We start from the raw sequence: 16,275 nt of genomic DNA on the forward strand, positions 1-16,275 counted from the left end.
TGTGTGTGTGTGTGTGTGTGTGTGTGTGTGTGTGTGTGTGTGTGTGTTTCCCTGATTTTAAAACATTGTGATCAAAGTAAATACATCTAATGGCCTAGGTTTGGAGCAATGGGCCATCAGTTTGCAATCGCTGATATAACTCACCATCTTCAAATGTGTTCTAAGTTTCCTTCCTTATAGTAATGGACTATCATCTTATCATTGTGAAATGGTTTGCATTTTTATAGGCATTAAACTTTTAACTACAGTATTTAGCAGGCAAGTCAGGTATTTCTTCTGGTACATGTATCTTCATAATCACTTGAAATGAAACCCTATGGCCGGAAAGCCTTGTCTCCAGACTTGAGAGTAGCTTCATTCTCGTTTCTATTAGCTAGTAATTTTAATTATACTGCCTAACATTTATTGATCTGTAACTTGGTTCCAAGTCATTTTAGAATATGTGTTTGTGGGGCGCCTGGGTGGCTCAGTTGGTTAAGCGACTGCCTTCGGCTCAGGTCATGATCCTGGAGTCCCGGGATCGAGTCCCACATCGGGCTCCCTGCTCAGCAGGGAGTCTGCTTCTCCCTCTGACCCTCTTCCCTCTCATGCTCTCTATCTCCCATTCTCTCTCTCTCTCTCAAATAAATAAATAAATAAATAAAAATCTTTAGAATATGTGTTTGTACGTGTGTTATCTGACCCAACCCTCACAACAGTCCCACGAGTTAAAACAAGCTAGGTGATATGCAGTAACAACCCCACAGCTTCTGTGATTTAACATAACCAAACTTTATTTCTCACTGATTCTACATGTCCAACATGGATCATGAGGGTGACTCTGCTCACCGTTGTTACTTAGGAACCCAGGCTGAAAGAAGTTTCATCTCAATCAGTGCTTCTGCCATCACCCAGACAGGAAAAGAAGATGAGGCACATCATATTCTGGCTCCTAAAGCTTCTGTCCAGGAAACACAGCTTTTGCTTACACTTATTGGCCTTAAAGTTTACTTAGAGGGACAAATACTTGAAAACATAACAGAATTGTATTTTTTAAAATTTAATTCCAGTACAGTTAACATACAGTGTTATATTTGTTACAGGTGTATAATACAGTGACTCAACAATGCTATACATTACTCAGCACCCATCATGATAAGTGTGCTCTTAATCCCCATCACCTATTTCACCCATCCCTCACCTGCCTCCCCTCTGGTAACCATCAGTTTGTTCTCTGTAGTGAAGAATCTGTTTCTTGGTTTGCCTCTCTCTCTTTTTTTCCTTTGCTCATTTGTTTTGTTTCTTAAATTCCACATATGACTAAAATCATATGGGATTTGTCTTTTACTGATTTATTTCACTTAGCATTATACTCTCTAGATCCATCCATGTTGTTGCAAATGGCAAGATTTAATTCTTTTTATGGCTGAGTAATATTCCTGTGTGTGTGTGTGTGTGTGTGTGTGTGTGTGTGTGTGTGTGTCACATCTTCTTTATCCATTCATCTCCTGGGACACTGGGCTACTTCCATAATTTGGCTATTGTAAATAATGCTGCAATAAACATAGGGGTACACATATCTTTTTGAAGTAGTGTTTTTGTATTCTTAGGGTAAATCCTCAGTAGTGGAATTACTGGATCATAGGAGTTCTATTTTTAACTTTTTGAGGAACCTCCACACTGTTTTCCACAGTGGCTACACCAGTTTGCATTCCCACCAACAGTGCCCAAGACAGTCCAATCATATTTTATTTTATTTTTTTAAAGATTTTATTTATTTATCTGACAGAGAGAGACACAGTGAGAGAGGGAACACAAGCAGGGGAGTGGGAGAGGGAGAAGCAGGCTTCCCACGGAGCAGAGAGCCCGACGTGGGGCTCGATCCCAGGACCCTGGAATCATGACCTGAGCTGAAGGCAGACGCTTAACGACGGAGCCACCCAGGTGCCCCTGCAATCGTATTTTAAATAGAAGGAAGAGAAGAATAGTTAGGAGTAACATGCATTATCAAATATCAGAAGAACTCATAAAGGCATTAAAAACAAATCAAGTATTTGCATAAGAATAGATAAATCAGTAGAACAGGACATAGAATCCAGAAATAGATCCTGATATATATGAGAATTTAATATATGATGAAGATGTTAGACCAATCCAGTGAGAAAAGGGTGGGTTATTTTTAAATGGTATAGAAAAATTAAGTTGAACTATACAAAAATGATTTTAGATGGGTTAAAAGCTTAACAATAAAAGAATAAAAATGCTTCAAAAATGTCCATGTTTTGGGACATTTTTGTAACTAAGACAGTAAACCTAGAAGCTGTAAAAGAGAAGATATACACTTTTAAGTATATTAAAATATGTATTTCAAATGATAACAAAAATGGGCAAATGAGAAATCTAGAAAAAATTTACACAAATGAAAAATATAATATACAATGAGTTCTTCCAACATACAACCCAAAATAAAAAGAAAATAGCCCACTTGCAGAGGAGCAAAACCAGATAGCTTCCAGATTTATGAAAAGATTTAAATCACCAGTAGTTAGGGTGAAAATAAATAACAGTGAGGTTTAAACCCATTAGTCTGGCCCCCCCCAAAAAAAGGTGATTAATGTAACATAATAAAATAAAATTTAAAAAAGAGTATTAACATACATTCTGGTATGAATGCAGGGAGAAATGATGTTGTCATTATTCCTGGCAGAAATGGGAATTATTATAATATTTTTTTGAAAACAATCTGATAACATTTATTAAAATTAAATAGCCACATCCTTTGACTCAGAATTCTCACTTCTGGAAAGCTCTTCTATAAAAATAAGAGCCCTGGTACACGGGACAAATGTACAAGAGAGTTAATCACAGCATTGTTCAACATAGCAGAAAACTGAAAACAAAATAAGTCATGGTACATGGCACACCACAGAAGTAGCAGGAAATGAAGCAGAGCTACATTAGTTGACTTGGAGACATTCTCCTGAGGTATTTCCTAGTGAGAAGACAAATGTAGGACAAGCGTATATAATATGATGTCAAAAGGGCATATAATGATTTCTAAAAAATGGTGCCCAAAACCCATATGTGGGACTATATATACTTTTATGTACATATATATGCTTCCATAAGATTGTATGAGCATGGATAAAAAATATGCAAAGATGGAGCACCTGGGTGGCTCCTTCGGTTGAGTGGCCAACTCTTGATTTAGGCTTCAGGTCATGGTCTCAGGGTCCTGGGAGCCTAAATCAGGCTCTGTACTCAGAGGGGACTCTGCTTGAGGATTCTCTCTCTCCCTTTGCCCCCTCCCCCTGCTCACGCTCTCTCTCACTAAAATAAATAAATAAATCTTTAAAAAAGAAAAAATATGCAAAGATACAAGCTAGTGTGAGGACATGGGTCGTGGTGGGGTTCAGAGTAACAGGAAAACAGAAGAGGAGGGAGGAGATTTGCAAAAGGAAAAGGAAAAAAATTAGTGTGCACCCCAAAACCCCCAACATGTATGCTATAATCCCATTTACTCATTAATGCAAAGATTTACATATAGTATATATATGCAAATAATTTCTGGCTATAATAAAAAGATGTAAAAACAAACAAAACAGTTCAAAGGAATTGCACTTTACTATGATTGAGGCTCTAGATTGAGGAAAGTCAATCACTTATCCCATTAAACACTAGAAAGGACTTTAACTATACCACCTGGTGGCTGGTGCTTCCCAGAGGTAGATGGCATCCATGTAGGCAGGCAGAGCTCCTCAGTGTTCCCGAAAGGAGGCTTTATGGCTGTGTGTTTGTTGGATCTCCCAAGTATATGGATTTGCCACCAACAATCCTATCCCTGCTCTTCAGGTTCTTACAAGAGAAAATAACCTCAAACTCTGCTATCTGTATGGGCTGCTATCCATATCCCAATTGCTTCAGTTTCCAAAGAGGAGAATGGGCTCATTTTGGTTGCTGTTAGCTAATAATTTTAATAATGATGATTTTACTTGGATTTTCTTCTAATTGATAGGTCTGGTAAACTTATCTGGGCAAAAATTTGTAATGGAGGGGCACCTGGCTGGCTTTGTCAGAAGAGCTGTGACTCTTGATCTCAGGGTCATGGGTCTGAGCCCCACATTGGGTGTAGAGATTACTTAAAAATAAAGTCTTTTTAAAAAAAGTTTGTAGTGGAAATTGGTGTACATTTTGACCGGAACTTTGAAAGAAAAAAAACCACTTGCTTCACAACAAAGTAGACTCAAAGAGGCTGTTGAATGTGGTTGCACCCTGGGAGTTTTAATAATTAGTAGTCTTTCTATGGCTACTAAGGAATTTCTTTTCTTTAATCATGGACGTGTTACCTCTGCCAACTATTTTCAGCCTCTAGTCAACCACACTGTAAGCAGAGAGAGATCTTAACCAAAGAAGAAAACAATTTTCAAAAATTTGAAGCGTCCATTCTTGGTGCAGATATTTAGGTGTCTCTCAAGGCTGCCCAACATTTTAGAGTAGTGGAGAAGCCAGGAAAGGAGCTCATGGATTTTGGATTTCCATCACTCAGCCTAAACTTTCACAGTCAAGTTGGTGAGACAGAGAACGCGTGATTGAGTCTATGCCAGCTCTGTGGTGCTCCACTCAGTGACTTGAGGTAACTCACTTTCACCCTCTACAGCCTAGTGTTCTCATGTATTCTCTGACACGTGATGTCAGAGAACCCTGCTCTTTTACTTAACAACACTCATAAAAATATGTAATATACGCTTATGTGTATGATTATGGTTTAATTGCTCTTTCCTCCACTAAAACATAATTTCTGTATGGATAGGGACAATATACTATAACCTCAACACCTAACATAGTGGCTGACACACTAAGTTTCAATAAAAACTTATTAATTTAATGGATAAATGAATATATAAAATGAGAGAAATGATCTCAGAGTATCCCACTGACTATCCCACAGTGACTTTTGTATATGTAATTCTCTAAATGCAAGAAACTTTTGATTTTTTAAATTAGGCCATAATTCTGTCACTCTGCCTACACATCATCTAGTAGATGAAATGCCTAAGAGAGCATGGCTCTGTTCCGTGTAGTTACTCTGCAATAAACTAAACCTTTTAGTCATAATCCCATATCTCTGTAGGGGTCTGTAAGATGCCATTTCATCCATAGCTTTTAGTAGAACTATAGTTCATATAAGATAGATATTTGTTGTGGATTCTAAAATATTTTCAATCTCCCTTGCTATTTTGTTCCTGGATCTTGGAATGCGAACAGTAATTGAAAAATTACTAGAAGGAAGAAATTCAGAGAAGGAAAAGGACTTAGAATTGTATAGTCCACTGATTTTCCCAAACTGTATTTTAGCAGTAGAACCCTGTTTTTCAAAAAGAAATCTTAGGCAGAAACTTGATATTTCTATATGTTAATTTAGATCTTTATAACTAGGTATAGCTTTTGGGAGGGAGGGAGGAAAAAAGGAAGGAAGGAAGCAGAAGAGAGAGAGGAAGACAGAGAAAAACCAAAGAAGAAGGAAGAAAAAGAAAGAAAGAAGGGAGGGAAGGAAGGAATGGAGGGAGGAAGGAAGGAAGGGTGGGAGGGAGGGAGCAAGGGAGGGAGGGAAGGAGGGAGGGAGCGAGGGAGGGAAAGAAAAGATCTGCCCTGGTTGAAGTGAGAAAGGGAACTAGAGCCCTCCCCCAGCCGCCAAGCTTTGCCTTGATCTCCACATTGGGCCCCTGCTCCATCACCTTCTCTGCCTCCTCCTGCCCTGTCTGGTCCATAATGCCTTCTAATGTACCACTGAGACCAGTTTGAAAGTCACCACTTTGAATGAGTATCTCCTTTTAACAAATAAGGAAACTAAGACCTGGTGACTGAGTCACATTCTTTAGTGTTCCAAACCCTTCCCTCCAAACGTAAACCCATTTTATTTTTGTTTCTTATTAGTAGATGATTCTGTACAGTCTTCTCCAAACAATTTTATATGAATCCAGATTATCATTGCTCAACATATTCTTCTTATAGTTAAACCACCATAATTTAGTTCTACCCATATAATTTTTTCAACAAAACAATTTTGAAAATGCTAGAATTCCATAAGCATTGCTTTCTTGTTGCAAAATACAAAGTTTATTTTAAAACTTAAAAAAATGACTTTTATAATCACAAATCTAATTTTGGTTGTATTTATTATGAAGACACAGAGGTGAATTAAAAGAAGACATTATTGGGACCGCTGGGTGGCTCAGTCAGTTAAGCACCTGCCTTCAGCTCGGACCTGGGATCGAGTCCCATATGGGGCTTCTTGTTCAGCAGGGGGCCTGCTTCCCCCTCTGCCCCTCCCCCTGCTTGTGCTCTCTCTCTCTATCTGACAAATAAATAAATAAAAATCTGGGGTGGGGGAGAGAAGATATTTTATTTGACATTATGAAATGAAACAGAGTTTACCCAAATGGAGATGAAATAGATGTGGTTACTTCATAGAAAGCAAAAGCTATGTCTACCAAAGAGCAGACATGCAGTTATTGATCTGGAATTGGCACAATGACAAACTACTGTGCAAATCTTCCTCTTCCCAATTAAGGTGTCTCTCTTGAACTGATTGAAAGCCGTTTGATAAGTATACTTTTTTCAAGATGGTGTGCTCAGTTGGGGGTCTTTTTATTAAACTGAAATTCCATCATTAGCTTTGACTAGCACCAGCTGCTTTATAAATTCTGTGTTGATGTAGGCCTCCACTGGTATTCCAAATATTGCAGGTGAATCTCTGACTCCAAAATCCTCAATCATGCAGTATGTATAATTAACATCTGATAAATGCAGAATAGGAAGAAGTCTCATTAGAAGACACAGTAGTGGGGTCATAATCCTATCTCAGCTTCTCAGAACACTGAACCAAATAGTTGTTAAAAAAAAGAAAAAAAGCAAGTCTAAATCTCCCTACTTCCTAAGTTTTCTCTATACCTGACCCAAAATGGGAAAGTTAGGACACAAGATGAAGTGTTTTTGTCTTGCAGCAAATTTAGAGACACAATCCAAGATCTAGCACATTCTAATGGATGTTTACTTGGGTGTTTTAATTCCAGATCAGTTCCCAGGAATGTGGCTCATATCAGCCATAATTGTTCTCCCTCCTAAATAGTTTACAGTCTATCACTGCTTTAACACAAAAGAGAAACTTTCCTATTCTTGAATCTATTAATATTTCTGTGAGATACATGGTATAAATATAGCACAAAAGAGTTAGAGGAAAGTTCCTGGTAATGTTGAGTTTATAAAAACGTTTCTTTGTGTACTAGGTGTGCCTAGTAGAGCTTTTCCTAAATATAGTTGGCATGATCAGGAAATAAGTTGTAAACCATGATAAACTTGAATTTATGAAATAATGCAATACATTAAAATGAAATATGCTGTGAGAGTTCAGTGGTTAAGAGTAGAATGTTCTGGAGTTCAATTCCTGAGCCTCGGTGTCTTCATCTGCAAAATTGGAATAATATTAATGTCAGGCTCATGAGGTTACTTCAGGCACTAAGTGAGAGAATGCCTGTATGGTATTTAGCATAGCACAAGGTATTCATTTTCTATTGCTGCACAACAAATTACCGTGTATGTAGTAGCTAAAAAACAATACCCATTTATTATCTCACAGTTTCTTCAGGTCAGGGCATGGCTTAGATGGCCCCTCTACTTACAGTGTCACAAGACTGCAATCAAGGTGTCATCTGGACTGTGCTCCCATCTGGAGGCTCAACTGGGGAAGGAACCCCTTCCAAGCTCACTCACATTCTTGGCAGAATTCATTTCCTTGCAGCTCTAAGACCAAGGATCCCAGCTTCTTCCTGGCTGTTGGCTGGAAGCTGCCCATAGTCCCTCACCATGTGGGCTTCTCCAACATGGCTGCTTACTTCATCACGCCGGCAAGGTCAGTCTCCAGGTTGAGTCTTCCAGCAAGACAGAGTCTTTATTACATAACACAATCACAGAAGGGACATTGCATCACCTCTACTATATTCTACTGTTCGAAGCAAGTCATAGGTCCTGCCCCCACTCATGGGTAGAAAGCAGGACTCACTGGGAGCTACATTGAGCCTGTGTGCCACATAGAACAAATGCATGAATGAATAAATGTGTGAATGAATGAACAAACGAGTGAGTGAGTGAGTGAATCCGGATACCGACTTAGGTATGAATGGAGTAAGCCATAGCCCTCTCAGACATCAGCAAATATTAGAAATAGTTCTAAATCTAGGATAAATAGGTGAATAATGGACTCTGTAGGTAACTGCTTTGTTGAAGGCATAACACAAATGTTCAACCTTTGTGAAAGTAATGTATTGAAGACTAGGGGGCCTGGGCTCTGAGGTCCAGAGAATGTCAGTATAAAATCTCAAGGGTGGTGAGGAATGGAACCCTAAGGGAAAATTAGGATTTTTAGTCCCACTTTAAGGTGATAATTTTCTTATAATTAGAGCAAGAGAAGAAATTGGAAGTGAAATAAAATGGTCAAATATAGACGAAAAATTTTTAACTTCTAAGCAATAAAAATGACTAACAATAAAAACAAAAGAAGAATATTCACCACAAATGGAAAATAGTTACCATCTTCAAACATATGAAAATTTATTCAAACATATTTATGAATATTACCAATACCTCAGTGGGTAAATTGGCAAAGGACATAATTATGTGATTCATGCACAGGAAATATAATTAGTAAATTTAATTTGAAAAAAGTTTAAATCTAATATGGATGGGACAGAAGATTTACAAAAAAAACTTTTTTAGACTTTATTTATTTGAGAAAGAGAGAGAGAGTGAGTGAGTGCAAGCAGGGGGAGGAGCAGAAGGAGAGGGAGAGGGAAAGAATCCCAAGCAGACTCTGCGCTGAGCATGGAGCCCAACACAGGGCTCCATCTCACGACGCTGAGATCATGACTTGAGCTGAAACCAAGAATCAGACCCTTAACCTACTGAGCAACCCAGGCACCCCACAAACAAAAATGTTTAAAGTACTAATCTATAATCCTTGCTTTACTAGCTGATTACTCTGACATAAGAGAGTAAATAGTAAAATAAACTGCGTTAGTATTATTCGCCAAACACCTGCCGTAGCCTGTACTTCATCCTTGGTGGATGGATATTTGATGACTAACTCTCAATCAGTGGTATGAAAGCTAGTATGGATGACTAGCCAGATCATCAAAAAACTTATTTTCTGTTTCTAATTTATTTCTACTACCCTCATAGCTGAAACACAGTAAAACAGCTATAGATCAGACTCAAGAAGAAAAATATTAGTCAAAGGGACTAGATACTCCACAGGATGTGAATCTGCCCAAGAATGAAGCCAGTGCCTTTAGTTTAATGAATATTCCTAAGACAACACCTTGCCTTCTGATGACCTCCTTTGTTGCTGGCTCTCCAGACGTCGCAGGGCAAACACCATTCCTGGACTTGGCACAGAAGCCATAAGGTAGGTAGGTTTTCTGCCTTTCCCTCTCCCATAGGCCTGTCCTGGGTACACAGGGGATATTAGTTTTGATGCCAGTGATAACGCATGTGTCACCAGATCTTTTCAGGAGTAGGTATAGCATGTGTCTTATCATGGCCCAGAATGGAAGGGCCAACAATTCAATGAATAAGAGTAAGCACTCACTAAATATATGTTGTTGCTAGTGATGTCTTTTATCTTTGGTGGGAGTGAGGCAGACAAGGATGGATTCATTCCTGGAATCAAGACGGGGTCTCTCGTGGTGTCAGGGAGGCAGGCAGGCACAGGTGGGACAGTGGCCGTGGGGGGTGGTAGGTGGCAGCCCAGCCCAAGGAGCACAGTGGCTGCAGATGATGCTGACCAAGGAGCAGCAGATAGTCTCTGGGAGGCCTGACAGCCACAGTCAGGGCCCGTGTTTCCAAACACAGCTCCGGGCTAACCAGCTCCAGGAGATCTGGGAAGCTCTTCAAACCAGTGCCACACCTCACCCCCACGGATCAAGGGCAGGGGCAGCCTGGGACCTGAGGCAAGGCTGGGTGGGGGGAGGAAGGTAACATGGGAAAGTGGGTCAAGAGGGAAAGTGGAGAGAAAAGTTAAAGAACCAGGCAGGGGGAGGTACAGTACATTTCTGAGAGCAGCCCCAAGTTGCAACGCACTGGCAGAGAGGAGGAAGGAGGTTAGGACAGAGACCTTCAGAGGGAACGAGCACATCACACTTTTGTTCTTTACGTTTGGCCCAGGTGAGGGCTGGATGTCCCAGCTGGTCTCCACTGGTCCCTTCCCTCCCCAGTCTATGTAATAAATGTACTCTGGTCCTGATCTTTTAAATGTGATTGTCCTAGACTTGTCTGGGCTAGTTTCAACAGTATTTGTCTGCGGCGGGTGGATCTGAAGCATGCACGCCTGCCATCAATATGTCTTTCTTGGACCGTAAAATTTCAGAATGCATGCAGCAACCGAATCTATGTAGTTCTCTACAAAGAGTATGTGAGCTGCAAGCAGTTAGGTGGTTAGTATTTTTAAGGTGAAGGAGATGACTCCACTTACAAAATGCAGCAGAGGAGTGAGACCCTTTCTTGTTTGTACTAATACCAATGGGACTTGAAAAGTGAGTCCTGTGCCAGTGGGAAAAGAGCAGCATTCCTCCCGGCCCCAAATGTGAAACTAGCTTTCCTATTCCTCCTCAGATGTTTACTTCTAGAAGCCTGGTGTATAGACATAGTCAGCACTAGGAACAGAGATTTGTTGAGCACCTGGAGGCCTAACTGTGGGAAAGTGGCCAAGTGAAGCTTGGTACCCCTGTAAGATGGACTCTCTAGTGGTCATCAAAAATCAGGCTTAATGATATTAACAGGGAAATGCTCACATTAAAGTAGCAAGTAAAAAAAGCACCTACAGTACGTTTTCAACTGTGTTTTTCTCAAGCATAGAAATATTGGAAAGAAATACACCAAAATGCTAAAGAAGGGTGAGGGGAGGTGATAGCGGAGCAATGGCTTTGAGGTGAGCAATGAGGAAACGGGAACCAAGTGTAGGGAAACGAACATGTTTTTGAACGCGGACTATGTGCAAGCAAGGGGCTAAGCACTTAACTCTGCAAAATTGCTTTTAATTATTGAAGATAGGGGCGCCTGGGTGGCTCAGTCAATTGAGGTCTGCCTTTGGCTTGGGTCATGATCCCGGGGTCCTGGGATCGAGTCCCGCATCGGGCTCCCTGCTCAACGGGAAGCCTGCTTCTCCCTCTCCCACTGCCTGCCACTGCCCCTGCTTGTGCTCTCTCTCTCTCTCTCTCTCTCTCTCTGTCAAATAAATAAATAAAATCTTTTAAAAAATTATTAAAGATAAGCACGGAAACAAGGCTCCTGGGAGAAGAGTACCTCTTCACAATGAACAGAAGCCTCCCATCTCAGCATAGTGAAAGAAACAGGAAGGCTGGGATAGTTCGAGTGAAGTCTCAGTGAGGATGTGGATGACTCGGAGGTGGCTAGGAGCCCATCACCCCTGCCGAGCAGCTGAACGTGACAGTAAAGAGGAGAGTAGGAACTGGCCAAAGGGGAATCACTGTAGGCACTGTGCACATGTGTGGACAGTGGAGATAGGTGAGACACCAGGCCAGTCTACTCTAGTTCCGAAACCTCATCCAGAATTACGTAGAAAGACTTCTACAACTATAGATGTGTAGCAAAGAAGGCACAAGCCGAAGTGGCCAGGTCATGTTGTGGATAAGAACGCAACGAGATGAAAGAGGGCAGGGCCAGCGCATAGAGAATAGAAGGGACTACAGTCACGCGCACGCCTGGCGCTTGGTGCTTGATACGGGCTTATGCATTACCCTCTCACTACAGCATTGCACTGCAAGTATGCTCTCTCCTGTCGAGCCTCTCCTAGTCCCTCTTGCTTTTATTTGCAATCTTAACCTTTCTACTGACTTCTCTCAGCAACATTTAAATGGGGTTCTTCTTTACCCCCTATTCATCTTGCAGCTACTACACTCCTCTACTCTGTCCTCCCATTCAAAGCCCCAATTCTCTAAATGATCAACTAGACACACTCGTTTCCTCATTCCCATACACTCCTCAACCCACCCGCATCTGGCACCCATGCCCACCTTCTTTCTCAAACTGCCTTCCCCCGTGTCACCAGGGGGCTCCTCATTGCTACAAGTAATTGCGTATTTCCATGCCTTCCCTTACCTGACTTTCCACATTTCACGACTGAAATTCAGCTTTAGAGTCACGTGTCTAGCTACTTCAACGGACATCCCACAGTGTCTTTAAACCTCAAACTCGGGGCACCTGGGTGGCTCAGTCGTTAAGGTCTACCTTCGACTCAGCTCATCCTGGGATCAAGCCCCGTATAGGACTCCCTGCTCCCCGTATAGGACTCCCTGCTCCGCTTCTCCCTCTCCCACTCCCCCTGCTTGTGTTCCCTCTCTCACTGTCTCTCTCTCTCTCTGTCAAATAGATAAATAAAATCTTTAAAAAAAATAAACCTCAAACTCAATGTGTTCCAAGTTGCACTTATCATCCCCAAACCTACTTGTTCCATGTCAGTAAAGGGCACCACCACCCCAGCCAGAAACACGTGGGCTCTAACCAGATCTTTTCTCCCTTGTTCACCAGCAGTGCGCCCTCCCTCACTGCCTGTAGCATTCCACTCAGTTCAGACCACCGCCATCACTCACCAGTACCCCCATCCACACGCTACCCCACATCCATCCCTCCTCTCTGCCCTGGAATGCAGTCCAAAGGATCTTTCTGAAATGCCAGTTTGATTATGTCAGTCCCCTCCTTAAAACTTTTCCATGGATTTCTCCTGTTCCTAAAAGTCTAAACTCCTTTTATGACTTGCAAGATCCTCCTCAAGCTTCATCTTTGATACATCCCCTCTGTACACCACGCCCCGCCACACTTCTTGCTGGCCTTCCATTAGAAGGGTTCTCTTTTCTCTCTGGCTGTTTCCAGTGCCTAAAATACTATCCTCTGGTTTTTCTTTAGGTCGCAGCTATAGTCACTTCCCCAAGTCCAGGTTAAATATCCTTCTGGGGCATTTATTGTATTGTAAATGTTCTCAAAACTGACTTGCACTGGACCAACTCACTTGAAACACACCATTTCCCTAGTAAAGCGTATACTGCCTCAGCCTCATAATGCTGAGAGGTGGTAAACTACGCTCTATGACGTCCACCTTACTTCCGCTCCCACTAGTTGAATTCAACCATATGCCTAACTAGAGCCAGACATGTTTGTTCCAAACTAATTTTGTACCAGTTTTACTTGGTATAATAATTATGTTGTTCAGTGAAATATTATGTAAATTCATAAGGTATGAGTACGGAAGGAAAGTAGTTGTTTCTATGAAAAACAATGTGGGCGCCTGGGTGGCTCAATCGGTTAAGCGTCTGCCTTCGGCTCAGGTCATGATCCCAGAGTCCTGGGATCAAGCCCCTCATTGGGCTCCCTGCTCAGCGGGGAGTCTGCTTCTTCCTCTACCCCTCCCCCCTGCCTGTGATCTCTCTCACTCGCTCTCTCTCTCCCTCAAATAAATAAATCAAATCTTAAAAAAAAAGAAAAAGGAAAAGAATGTAGGCTCCTAAGTGTGAGCTGCTAAAAAATTGTTGTCATGTTACGTATGGATGTAAGAGCTGTAAATGGAAGAAAACCCACAAATCTAAAGGGATTCTACTCTGAGATAGATTTGTAGGTACCTAAGTTCTTGTCCCAATTTAAAGAAATTTAAGCTGAAAATAATATATATATATAATATTTTTTATGGGAGGGGGTGTGGTTTATGCCAGAAAGATGCCTTGGGGCTTCAGTTATGGGCACATAAAAAGTCCTTAGCCATACATCAAAAGATTGGTAAAATAATGTTTTATTTTATATATAATATAAATTTATATAATTTTTTATTGAGGTCGACGTCACATAACATACAAGTAACCACTTTAAAATGTACCACTCAGTGATATTTAGCGCATTCACGATGTTGTGCAACCTACACGTCTCTCTAGTTTCAAAATTTTCTCATCACCCCAGAACACCCTGTACCCTTTAAGTAGTCATTCCTCATCCTCCCCTCCCCTGTTCCCTGGCAACCTCTAATCTGTTTATATTGAAATAGAACATTTAAAACATGTAGATAACATTTTTTTTTTATGATTCTCTACTTTATTGACTTGTTTGACCAGTCTATTAACTATTGGTCTAATGGTCTAACTCCAGCTGGAGAAGTGGGCTATCCTTACAGCTCCATTATTTTTGCTTGGTTTTGCTTATTTAGTTGCCTGTCTCCCACCCCCAGGCACTGAGTGCTTTGCAGGCAGGGTGGTGTTCTGGCTGTTCGTCCGTGGCCCTACGGCCCCTAGGACGATGACTGGCATCCAATGTGCTCCACTAATTCACATTACCAAGAAGTTAATCTGTCCAAGGACATATAGCTAGTAAATGATGAGTCACAATTTCAGCCTAAGCCTCTCTCACCGCCCACTAGGTAGCAGGGGATGGGGCCTGTTTGGGAGGCAAATTTAGACAGCGGTCATACTAGAGTTGATACTGAGGAGGGTTGACTAGGCACCCAGTGCTGTTCTAAGCCCTTTTCAAGTATTACATTGTTTAATCTCCCTAACAACTGTATAAGATAAATAGTACTATTAGCCAGAAATTCTGGAGTGGGAAGGGGTGATGCCTGAATCCAATCTAAGTATTATAGGCTTTGAGGAAAGCTTTGGGTCCACGAGTAGCTTAGTCAAATGCCAGGAGAGACCATCATTTTATCACTTTAATAACAACTTCTGGTACTAGTTTTAGGGAAGAGGAACTAGGTTGTGATGGCTGAAATGGAGCCTGCTCTCGAGTTCACCTCACACGCGCACACATACACACACATCTTGGATTGTGTCCCGTATATGCTTGGTTATAATTCTTGTGGAAGATGCCATTTTTTTATGCTTTTATGCTCTGTGGGGTAGCACTGGGCCCTGCAGGTACAACAGTATCTACTCTAAAGTAGAATCCTGCTGCCTCCGGGCTGGGTCCCGCTGCACTTCAGGGCTCCACCGTGCCTGTCCCTCTCTGTGAACCACTGCTTTCTGCACAGTCCCCAAGGCATCCACCCCTCTCCTGGGCACCACCCTTGCAGATAATGCTGGGTGCTGCCAACAAAACCCCAGAGCACCAGATGGGCCGATGCTGCTCAGTGATCTGTGGTACAGCGGGCGAGAATACCTCTCCATTTTCCCTCTGCATCAGATGTTACCAAAGCAGTATTGGCTGGCTCTCTGAAGTCTCCAGAGGTTTGTGTAAAGATAGGTCTTCTTGTTTCTATTCACGGTCCTCTCTCTCTTCCAGGGAAGAAATGGAAATCTGGGCCTGGGGCCAGTGTGACTGACCCTGGGGTACTTGAATAACTACTCTGCTCCAGCAGTGAGGTTTGTAACTGAACTGGGCTCTTCCCACTTGACCCTCCTCCTCTTGTTCTCTCAGGCAAGGTCAGCTGATTCTGAATTCTAAAGGTGGGGACATTTTTAGCCTAGAGCTGGGACTCCATCTCACTTAGACTCAGGACCAAGTGTGGAAATAAGTGACAGAAAAACAATTTGAGACTCTGTAAGAGATGGAGCTCAGGATTTGGTGAACTCTTGATCACAAAGACTTTTAGCACTAACTTATATTCTGAGTCTCAGTGGGAAAGTTTCGTATTTTGTTAAGAGCTTTAGGGAGTTCTATAAAGGGAAATAAAGAAGGTATGAGAAGTGCAATCTTAAAATCTCGTGGCTTAATTTCTATCCTGTCCTGTCATTATAGGAATAATATTAGTGAGATTATGCTTACTATACCACTTTATTTTTTTTAAAGATTTATTTCAGAGAGAGAGAGTGCATGAGCAGAGGAGTGTGGAGCAGACTCCCCGCCAAGTGTGGGACTCCATGTGGGCTTGACGGAGGGGGTGGTGTTGGGGGCCCTCCTTGCAGAGCTCAACACTGGGCTCGATCTCCTGATCGAGTTCAGATCATAACCTGAACTGAAACCAAGAAGTTGGACATTTAACCGCCTGAGCCGCCCAGGCACCTCTGCTATACCACTTTAAAGCCTTGGTTGAAATGCATTTGTTAAGGAATCCAGCCATGCAGAACACCATTAAGCGCTTCTTTGTGGGGTTCAGACAAAGTAGGATAAATTCTGATCCCTCATGGCATTCCTTGCACCTGGGGGGACCCAGAGCAACACAAATAAGCATTCCAAATTTCTGGAGGCTAGAGTTAGGGCTGACTGTTATATTCAACTTTTTGCCTAGCCACATTCTCTTATTTTCTCTAA

The 16,275-nt window shown here is 41.7% G+C and overlaps 1 long non-coding RNA gene across 4 annotated transcripts in view; it reads left to right on the forward strand.

Moving 5' to 3' along the window:
* The window catches only part of LOC112822464 (uncharacterized), a 230,810-nt gene extending 215,201 nt beyond the window's left edge, over positions 1 to 15,609 (forward strand). For all 4 annotated transcript variants that reach the window (XR_012378968.1, XR_012378969.1, XR_012378967.1 and 1 more), the window contains 3 exons: positions 7,616 to 7,888; positions 9,214 to 9,439; positions 15,307 to 15,609. This is a non-coding gene — a long non-coding RNA (uncharacterized lncRNA). The remainder of the gene's footprint in view (positions 1 to 7,615; positions 7,889 to 9,213; positions 9,440 to 15,306) is intronic.
* The last annotated feature ends 666 nt before the right edge of the window (positions 15,610 to 16,275 follow it).

The sequence above is a fragment of the Callorhinus ursinus genome, unplaced genomic scaffold (genome assembly GCF_003265705.2).
Source record: "Callorhinus ursinus isolate GAN/ISIS: 27379988/994484 unplaced genomic scaffold, GSC_fseal_2.0 scaffold8, whole genome shotgun sequence".
NCBI classification, from domain to species: Eukaryota; Metazoa; Chordata; class Mammalia; order Carnivora; family Otariidae; genus Callorhinus; species Callorhinus ursinus.